We start from the raw sequence: 10,677 nt of genomic DNA on the forward strand, positions 1-10,677 counted from the left end.
CAATTTAATCTCTCTGATATCTCATCATGCAGGTCAAAGTAGCATTTCCTGCCCTGAATTATCATTATTCCATTATACATTATTGCCAGCGGATGTTATTGAAGCCCGTTTGGCACTTTTGTACGATGGAAGGCGATGATTGCCTTTTGCAGCGATGTAACAGTGTTTGTGCAGATCACCCTATAGGTGCCACAACATTTCTGCAGCACCGTACACAATACAAACAGTAGACTATACAGGAGGAGAGAGGAGGGTTAGGTGGATGGCTGGTAGGCTGTAGTTTAGCCATAGAACTGGGATTCTCCCCTTCATTCCCCTTCCCTCATAGTTATCCTCAGTTCCTCCTTCTCTCCCTCTCTCCCCCGTGTCTCTCTGTCTGTCTACCCCACCCCTTAGATTGTACGCTCCTTTGAGCAGGGTCATCTCTCCTCCTGTCTTCACCACTTTTAACTCTGCTCTCCAGCTACCAGCCCTCCTCCTCGAGGACCCTCTTCCCCCCCCCCCATCCCCTCTCGCTCCCTCCTCTCCCTCTGGGAGTTTCCCTGTCACCCGTGCCCTCCCTCCTGGGCTCCGTCGTATGCGGACTCTCCCCTCCCCCTACCCTAGCGTTGAGCTCATTGAGTTACTGTGCTTATTGTTTACTGTACTGTGCTGTCTCACCTCGTATTGTAATTTTGTTTGTCCCTGTACGGCGCCACGGACACCTAGTGGCGCCCTATAAATAAAAATTAATAATAATAATATAAGAACTGCATACATAAGCAAATAACATTATTAATATATATCATTGATACATACTTCCCAACATTTGAGTAGGCAGCATCGAGACGGGAGCAGCAGTGAACAGAGCACCTCCCAACTTTTCCACCATTCAGGACATTCAGCTGTTCCATCACAGACCCCTCAAATTGGGAATGTCCCGCCTAAATTGGGGCGGTTGGGAGCACTCTGGCTCTCCACCTGACCTTGCACGTCACTGGGCGCAGTTGGCCATTCCCCAACCAGTGATGTGGCCAACGCACCGCCCCACAAGGACAACCACCCACCGCATCCCTGGGGTGGGGGGGGGGGGGGGGGGGAGCGGGACCGCATGAGTAACGGCTGTTACAATCACAACCCAGTAGCAGACATTAGATATGATACAACAGTACTGTGTAGTCTCTGCATGCTGTATTTGTGACCTTATCCCCGTAGAGACTGTGCAATGATCAGCCCGCTCTCTAGGTTTCCCTGTAATAGTGGAAACTAGCACATTTGTATAGTGCACACCGATCCATGAATCAAGGGGGATCCTGCGCTCTCCTTTAAACTTGTGGTCCCCCTACACCCAAAATGACAAAGCCAAATAGATGGGCATAATACTAAATAGTCCTGGGTTTCAGGGGGTAAATGTATCAAGCTGCGAGTTTCTGGCGGGTTTGAAAAGTGGAGATGCTGCCTATAGCAACCAATCAGGTTCCAGCTATCACTTTGTAAAATGCACTAAATAAATGATAACTAGAATCTGATTGGTTGCTATAGGCAACATCTCCACTTTTCAGACCCGCAGCTTGATACATTTACCTTCAGGAGTCCAAAATCATGTTGGCTGCTTTGACCCCTTACACAGGTCCACTCCATCCATAAAACAACCGTCCACCTAGAGCTGTTTGAGGAAGTGGAGGGGACGCTGTTGTTTTTTAAATGGTTTATCTCACATTTTGTTTTAATTGTTTTTTTGCATAATTTACTGTTCATGGGAACCGTTTTGTCTCATTAAAAGTATAAGATGATCAAATCCAGATTTTCGAAGATCTGGAAGCCCTTCTTTTTGCTAACTTTGATCACTGGAAAGATGCACTGTCATCCTCTATATCATATTTATATTTATTTCATATTTATATATATATATATTTATTTTTATCTTTTTTTTATGTTTGTTTTATTTCATTGTTATTTACTGATTTATGTATACATTTTAGTCACGTGCACCTGCGTATACTTTCCATCCGTTACGTTTATTGGTGTACAGGCAGCTTATCATTCTGTCTTCCTGATGACTCAATTTCTTTCATTTATGTATGACATGCAATTATCAGACTGCTGTATGGAGAACGAATGGTGGCACATGTTTGTGTCAAAGCTTTTGTGATGCTTTGTATATTTCCTATATAGTCTGTTTTTTTCTTTTGTGTTTTATACAATGAAAAGTTTTAAAAAAGGAAAAAGTATAGGATGAGAACTGTTCTCCCCCAGCTCTGATTCCGAAACCAGCACCATCACATCACTGACCATACAATGCCAAGGGGCACATTTATCAATATTCAAATAAAGTGAAAAGTAGTTTTCAATCCTTATCGCAATGATAAGGATTGAACTATTTCTCACATTTATGTACAGCCCTGCACAGAAACAGCAGTTCCGAAAAACTGCTGTTTCTGCGATGTAAAAAATCATACTTACCCCCCTCTTTGGAAGCGCTGTCTCCGGGTCTTCTCCTCGTTCTTTTCATACTTCAATTGCGCATGTCCAGTTCCAAGAACTGGACATGCGCACACAGATCCCCTCTCTGTCTCTGCAACAATAGTTGCAGAGAGAGCGCGCTGAGTGACAGGGAGGGATCACATGATCCCTCCACACATGCGCTGTCCAGCTCTGCTCTTCAGAGCAGAGCTGACAGCATTAGATTTCTTCCATTCCGATGATGTACGCCAGCTATTAACATGACAAGTTCCCGAAAAAAATGTTTTTTCGGGACTTGTTAGATTGCGGCCAGGAGCAGTCACCATTCTGTTGAATGGTGACTGCTCCCAAAAACGAAGAGGAGTGCAAAGCAGCAGATATCCATGATATCTGCTGCGATGCACCCTTAATAAATTTGCGGAGGACCTTAATGACCCGTTAAAAGCACTATCGTGCTTTCTTAAATATGCCCCCAAGATTCACAGACATGCGTAGCAGGGGGTGGCGGCCTGATGACGCCAATCGCATCATTAATCCCGGCCTCACCCGGGATCCAGGTGGGTGCCTTCTCTTCAGGAGCCTCCAGGAAATTCTGGGATAGTCAGCATGTATGATACATCACTAGGGATGCCCTGAACCCCCCCCCTCCTCCTGCTGTGCAAACTGTCCCTCCTCCACTGATACAGGGGTCATGTATTTACACAAATCGAGGTGCACAAAGTAATGTAGAGGGTCCGTTTTATGCTTTATAAATGACGTCTACAATCTATAGCAGTTGTCATAATAAGGACAGCTGGTAGATAACATATATGTCGGCTTACTGTGGAGGTAATGATCTCCCCTCTGTGATGGTTAATGATGGGGCAACACCTGGGTGAAGCTAGATTCTAATAGTGTGGTATTTTTTTTTTTGCTGAGGGCAACAACGTTTAGTGACCGGGCACATACAGTAGATGTCTACTTGGTGAAATATTTATTTGATCCTTAGAAATAGGAAAGATTTATTCTAACTGGCGACATGGTAAATACAGACACTGCTTTAACTATAAACCTCAGTATGTACACACACACACACACACACACACACACACCATCGCACATCTTGCTGACACTTGTGTTGTTATTTTGTCAGTTATAATAAAAGCTGCACAGATTTGTATGCAGCTGGTGTCTGGTACACGGTGTCCTGAACAGTATAATGAGAGAAGAGCGGAGGCAGAGAGAGTCGGACAGAAGAGAAGGGGAGAGGGCTGGGAAAATACGTCTTACAGAGCAGATGAGAAAGGAAATCGGAAGCACAATGATCAATGAATGTGAGAGAGAAATGAGCGAATAGTAAGAGGTGGTGATTATGTGTGGGAGGAAGTGCTACAACGAGTGGGTAGTTCAAATATTGATATACTGGACCCCAGCAGTGTGTGATGCCCCCACAATAAGTAACAACCCTACTGGATAGCCATCAAGAAATCATTTGTGGAAACAGTGTTTAATAAATAGAGTGTTCTATAGATTCTGTTTACTTTCACATTAAAGCAGTAGTCCCACATAGATTTATTTTTTCTTTAAATAGCAAGTTAAGTGCCTTGAAAGCTACAAATCATTATTTCTTTTTAAAGAAGCTCTCTGGTTGGCAAACAAAAATGTCTGAATGTCTGTCAGTCTCCTACACAAACACAGACTCATAGCTCTCAGCATTTCATGTGATGACACGGGGGGGGGGGGGGAGGAAATCACAGTGTAGACAGAGCTCAGAGGGGTGTTCCAAAGCCTCTCTGCTCAGTACATCACATGCCATGTGACTGTGGTTGTCATGGAATCATAAATCATTATTGGTAGCCTGAAGAAAATAAAAATGAAAATTGTAAATCTCAACATGCTTCTTATAGCCTGCAACAGTGATTTATATTAAAAAGAAAAACCTCTAGAGAGAGTGTGGCATGGACCTCGACGGAGAGAGAGGCGAGACCCCAACCGGAGACATAAGAGAAACGGCACACACTGTCTTAGCAGTTGCTTTAATTATGGGGTATTAGGGAGAGAATTAGGATGGACACTTTTTATGATACATTTTATGAATGAACTTTATTGATATCACGAAGTTCAGAGTGGCTTTCTCACACTCTAGCCAGTCAGTGTTTACAGGCTCTGATTGGTTACTTGCAGACAGGCCCTTGGCCTGTCACTCATGTAGCAGCTCTGGAAAGAGCCACTTGTGTGTCCTCTAACAGGTTTCTTTTCAACCATTAGATTACAGGAAAATCATAAAGAAGGGAATTTCCAGCATACCCAAGTATTTTATGACTTCTCAGGGATTGCTGGAACCAGTAGTAACAAATATTAAACTACTATCTTTTATTACATTTTAACATAGTTACCCAAACACTCTCCTCCCAGGGATGTTGGGGTGAGGCCCCTGTCATAGCCTGGTAACAGATTTTGCTGAGTGTAGTACCTATTAACAGTACTGACTACCCAGACACAGAGCAGAAAGACATGAGGATTCTGAACGAAGACCATCGCCTCTTTTAGCCAAGTCGCATTTCCTTAAGGGAGTCATATTCTGCAGCCAGCAAGACAGGGATTCGTGATGTGAAGTCATCTGCATTCCGTTAAGTAGGTTTTTTTACAGGTCGTTGTAGTCTTCATTCGGAATCCTCATGTCGTTCTGTCACCACTTTTGTTAGGGGGAGTTGCCCCTGCCTTTGTCTGGAAACAGGTGTATCTGGTAATGCAACCTACTTGGAATAGGCAGTATCTCTATTGGGTGTGGTCACTTACATGTTATCTCTAGGGGGGGTGATCACTTGAGTGTTATCTCTATAGGATGTGTTCACTTATGTGTTATATCTATGGGGTGTGGTCACTTATTTGTGAAAAGAATGATACCAAACTCAATGTAATTAACATGTTGGAAACATTAATTACCTTTGTGGCTGGGTCACTTATAACTACCTTATTGGTTGCTGGATAATAACTTATTGAGGATATTTATTTTAATTAGGAGTGCAGTGCACCTCTGTATATCATTGCAAATGTACTTATCCTGTTATATTGGTATGTGTTTTGTATGGAAATGTGTGGTCTTTTGAGACAGTAAGTCATGTTTGGGTTTTGCAACTGTCTGGAGATAGGTAATCTCATGTTAATTAGACCTTTTCATCGCTGAGTGACCAAAACATCTGTTGAGCCTGAAAGACGGTAGGAGGTAATTGTACTTGCTGGTAGACTTCTCCTGTAAGTGATCACATATGAATGTGAATTTTGCAGGTTAAATTGCATTCAAAGCTACATTAGAGAAATGTTATATCCTGATGTAAACATTCAATAGAAAACCGCAGACGTAGTGGTGCCGCTAGCAGCAATATAGAAAGGTGTTAAACCCCTCCAGGGATTTATGTGCAGGCTACATGAAGCACCTGGATTGGTTAAAGGGGCAGGAGGCTGGATTACCTCCAAGATAGTGTCCAAAAATATATTTAAAGAACCTTGTTTTACACTGAAATGTATCATTACCATCTGTACTTTTTGAATATCACTAGTACCTCAAACTAGTGTAATTGTCTTTTTCAAGACTTTTTGAGCAAATAAACATCACTGCTTAAGGAACCCGCTTTGACGCCTACTTACCTGCTATAATTCCTGTGACCTACAAATTAGACCAAATTAAATCTGTTACCCGGCTGTTCTGAGGTTCTGAGGTTGGGACCCAGCATCTAGTACCAACGCTCTGCCCGCTACCTGCAGCTCTGGCCAGTGTGATAGGTCAGAGGGGATCATCCACAGCAACCCTGATCTGAAGGAAGAGGTCAGGGTACCAGCCCAGGTGCACCAGTAAGGAGGTACACTAGCAGCGAGAGCTACCCAGAAGGACGCGGTTCTAGATGCCCCCAAGGAATCCAGTGGTGGCAGCAGCAAAAGCCCCTCCTACTGCGGTTTAGAAGGCACTTTTGGGATAGAGAAAAGTGGACGGGGTAAGGCAAGCCCAATCGGTCCCCAGCAACAGACAGGGTGGCATAGGAGGGTATCCTCTCACAACCTTCTTCACCACATTATATTTTATATTAGCTGAACTAGATAAAATTTATTTTCATGATGTTTTTGCTAAAGATAATTGTTCGATTGCATACCAACCAATATTAGTGTACAGAAATTGCTGATTAATACTGTTATCCAATTATTAAACTTCAACAGAATGATGCTGGTGCGCTTGCTATACTGACCTTGAGCAGTAAGGGCTAACTTATCGATTGGCCAGACTCCTGCCCCCCCCAGCAGTCCCCACATATCTTTATCCCCCCAAACACAAACACCAGTAACAAAATAACATTAATACCCCCACACAACAGTAACCACATTACATTAACATCCCCCAATAATCCTCCACTACACACACGTCTCGGTGGAATTCTATAGAAAGTGATCCAGCAGTGGAGACCCCATGGGTAACGTGGGGGGGGGGGGGGGGGAGGTGAGATGGGTGGTATCAGGCTTTGTTAATGCACTTAAATGACTTGATTTTTTTATCCATTTAGTCCATCAGCCTCTCTCTTCTGCACAGTAGTGGAATCTGGCAATTCTGGTCACTCCAATACGGAGGCCGCCTTTCTCTGCATCACTACCATGTGCCACTGCCCCCCCTCGGAAGAGTAGAGCAAGGACTACCGGATTGCTGCCATGGTGCCTGGTAATTGAGTGTTAATCCTCTGCTTTCCACCTTCCAGACACACTTTGTGTGGGAAAGCGCATTTGAATGTGCACCAACCGCAATGTAAATTAGACTTCTAGTGTTACGTTAATTTCGCTTCATATTAATCCTATTTTATGGTTCAGGTGACTGAGCTGTGGCTCGCCGGCTGTTGTGGACATGCAGGTCCATTAGTTAAGCCTCTGCTTGTGTTTATTTTCCAGGATTTGATGTAAGTCAGACTCACAGCGTCTCATTGTCCATCCTGCATTGTTTGCTGGTGTTGACAGTAGCAATTCATAGAACAATCAAACGGCACTGTGCATTCACCCTAGTAATCTGCAGGATCAGCAGTCACATGATGTTGGCAGCCGCAGGGTTTACAGAGAATTCCATGTCCCCAGGTGTTTACAGCGTGTGTCGTGATAACCTGACAGTAAGAGAATCACTAAGATATGCAACATTCCATCCTTTGTTACAGACACCAACATCAAAGCCAATGACACGTGTGCAGAGAAATGACTGAAACGGTGGAAAAATTTCAGTAGAAACTTTCATCTTTGAATGTAACATGCGCGCAAGTTGCGTTTTAAAAAACGAGCATGGAACTTGAGCGTCCGTGCGCCCATATTGAAATCCAAGTGGATCTCAAGATATTTTCCCATTTGAATCTGGGTATAAGTACGCTCTGCCTAACTGTACTTATCATATGTTAACGGATAGAACAGACTGCAGAATACACACATGCATATGTGCACTCTAAAGTCCCATCAGAAAGCATGCAAAAAATAAATTACCATCTCATAATACTATAATCATTAATAAAAATGTGTTTTAAAAAAAATATTAAATTAAGATGCAGCATACAAAGGGACTTATGTCCGAAGGTGAACCGGGCCCTTATTGTCTTAGTTTTTGCTTCAACAATCCGCACTGCATATGATAATTTCCATTTTGTGCAATATATAGTGTATGTTTGGTGTAGTTGAGGAAGGACTGGGAGTCGTTATGGCCAAATTCCACCAGTAAAATGTGTTCACGGCCGAATGAGGTGAATATTCTGCAGATTTCCCCTATATATAGCTCAGGGAATGGTTGACGGTTATTTGTGTTAAACCAGCGCTTTATAGAAGCTGTGTACTTATTGCTCATGAAGTCCTAAGAGCGGATTTAATAAAGCAGCGATGGGCAACATGAAACACTTGAAAGGCTGCATGGGCGGCTCTCTAACCTTCAAAGGGGCCGCACATCCCCCTTAATCTCAGAAATAAGTTAAAACAATACAGTTAATCAAAGCAAGAGACACCTATCGTAATAACATATCATCAGGGATTTTAAATGTCCCAGTTTTTCCATTTCCTCCTCCCAGACATTCGTGTTACAATTTGCCATTAGATTGCAAGCTTGCATGCCTACTTCTATTTCCTTTTGTATACTTGTATACCTATCTATACTATTCTACATTGACTGCAGAGTTATCCAGAGATATACAGTATATAATTCTGTACACAGATTGATTCAGTGCTGTTTCTCTTGTCTGAGTATCATCCCGTAGAAAGGATGCCTGAACTGAGTCCGTGTCCTCATATAACCCGCAGGATGCTGCAGAACGTGATTAGTATTCCGGGAGCGAAACAGAGAAGACAAATCAGAAAATTAGGTTCATACTGATTCCCTTGAAGTGTATAATTTGTTCTGACGGAAGGACTGTAGGGTATTATAAGAGGATGAGAAACTGTGCCAATAAATAGTTCCCAAAATGGCATTATAAACAGGGAGTGTATATGTAGCCTTTCTACTCCAGTAGCCCCACCTTTTAAAGGAACACTATCCTTTTTTTTTTTTAAATGCCCCATGTAAACATTAGTAATAATTGTACAATAATATTTATGTTGAAAGGTTTTCCTTAGCTTCCAAAATGTTGTTTAACTCACTATGTACTAATGTCACATAAGTAATATTTAGGTATTACATATAACATAGCCCAGAGCTGACCTCTGCACCTTCTAAGGTCCTGGAGGAATTTGGCGGAGGAGAGACAGTGGGGCCACATGCTGCATGGTAGACAATAATCTCATGCGTGCACATCCTTGTTCTCCGAGGGGTAGTGGTGGAAATTAGCCATTCAGGGGCAAGCCTGGAGGAAGGAGGTGAAATGCGCTGTTCTTTCCTCCATATCTGCTGTAATACATAGACCTCAAAGTCTGTTTGCAGAATATAGTTTGTAGCTGTGTTGCATAAGGAGACTTAGATTGCTCGTGATTATGGCTGGTTAAGTTCATGGCTCGATCATGGCCAAAAGCTTTATTAGTGCTACTTACACAAGGCGCTGCCAGTCATCCATATTACAAATATTGTTGAACTTTGTCTCTTGAATAGGTCTGTGAAATTAGAGCTTTCTTTAATGAGTATTGCGGATGTCCTCTTTAGGCATTCTAATATTTTCCCAATCCTTGGGATGGAGGGTTTCTTCCATTTGCTTATCCCATCTGAGCTCATGCAAGTCTTTGATTGGTCGGTTATGCTTTAACATCAGTTGATAGAAGGTTCCTCTTCTGGCGGAAGTTCTTCACAAGATGATTCTAGGAAATTGTGTAAGTTGGTTTGAAGGATTCTAGGAGTGGTGTAGGTTGAGATTAGTTAGTTGGACAGTATTATAAAAGTGTTTCAGCTGGGAGTACTGATAGAAACAGGAGTTGAGGATATGGCTTCTCATTTGATTGTCCTCAAAGGACGGGATGAGATGTAAGAGGGCGAGGTCAGAAATCTATTGTCAGGTCTGGTCTAGTTAGTACAGGGATTGGGGTTCAGTTCCGGGGAAAGCGAGGACTATGGCTCCATAATGTTATAAAATTACATAATTTTATGAGTTTTGCTATTAGCATTCTTCATCACATTTTTTGGTGAAAACCAAACCAGAAATCTGGTTCTGCCAAAACCAACACTAAAACACATGGTGGTTCCCTCATTTTTATGGGTGCTTGTAACATTATGGGGCCCAAATGCTGAGCTCTGCTCCGAACACCATGTAATGTAAAACTGCCTCTGGGGCTTTCTATAAAAAAGATAATTTGGAACTAGAAAGGGTTCAGAGAAGGGCGACAAAATTGATAAAGGTTATGGAGTCATTAAGTTATGAGGAAAGGTTAGCCAGTTTAGGCATGTTTACTTTAGAAAAGAGGCGTCTAAGGGGAGATATGATTACTATGTACAAATACATTAGGGGTCAATACGGAGAGCTTTCATGGGAACTTTTTACCCCAAGGACCATACACAGGACACGTGGTCATCCCCTAAGGTTAGAGGAGAGGAAATTTCACAACCAGCAAAGGAAGGGGTTCTTTACAGTAAGGGCAGTCAAGATATGGAATTCATTGCCAGGGAAGGTTGTGATGGCAGATTCAATAGATATGTTTAAGAAAGGGTTAGACAAATTTTTAGCGGAAAGGTGTATCCAGGGATACGACCGTTAATTTAAAATGAAGGATAGTAGTGGATATAGGGTAAAAATTGGATTGCAATATTGAGTCTGGGGGGATTTTCAAAATTGA

The sequence above is a fragment of the Mixophyes fleayi genome, chromosome 1 (assembly GCF_038048845.1).
Source record: "Mixophyes fleayi isolate aMixFle1 chromosome 1, aMixFle1.hap1, whole genome shotgun sequence".
NCBI lineage: Eukaryota > Metazoa > Chordata > Amphibia > Anura > Limnodynastidae > Mixophyes > Mixophyes fleayi.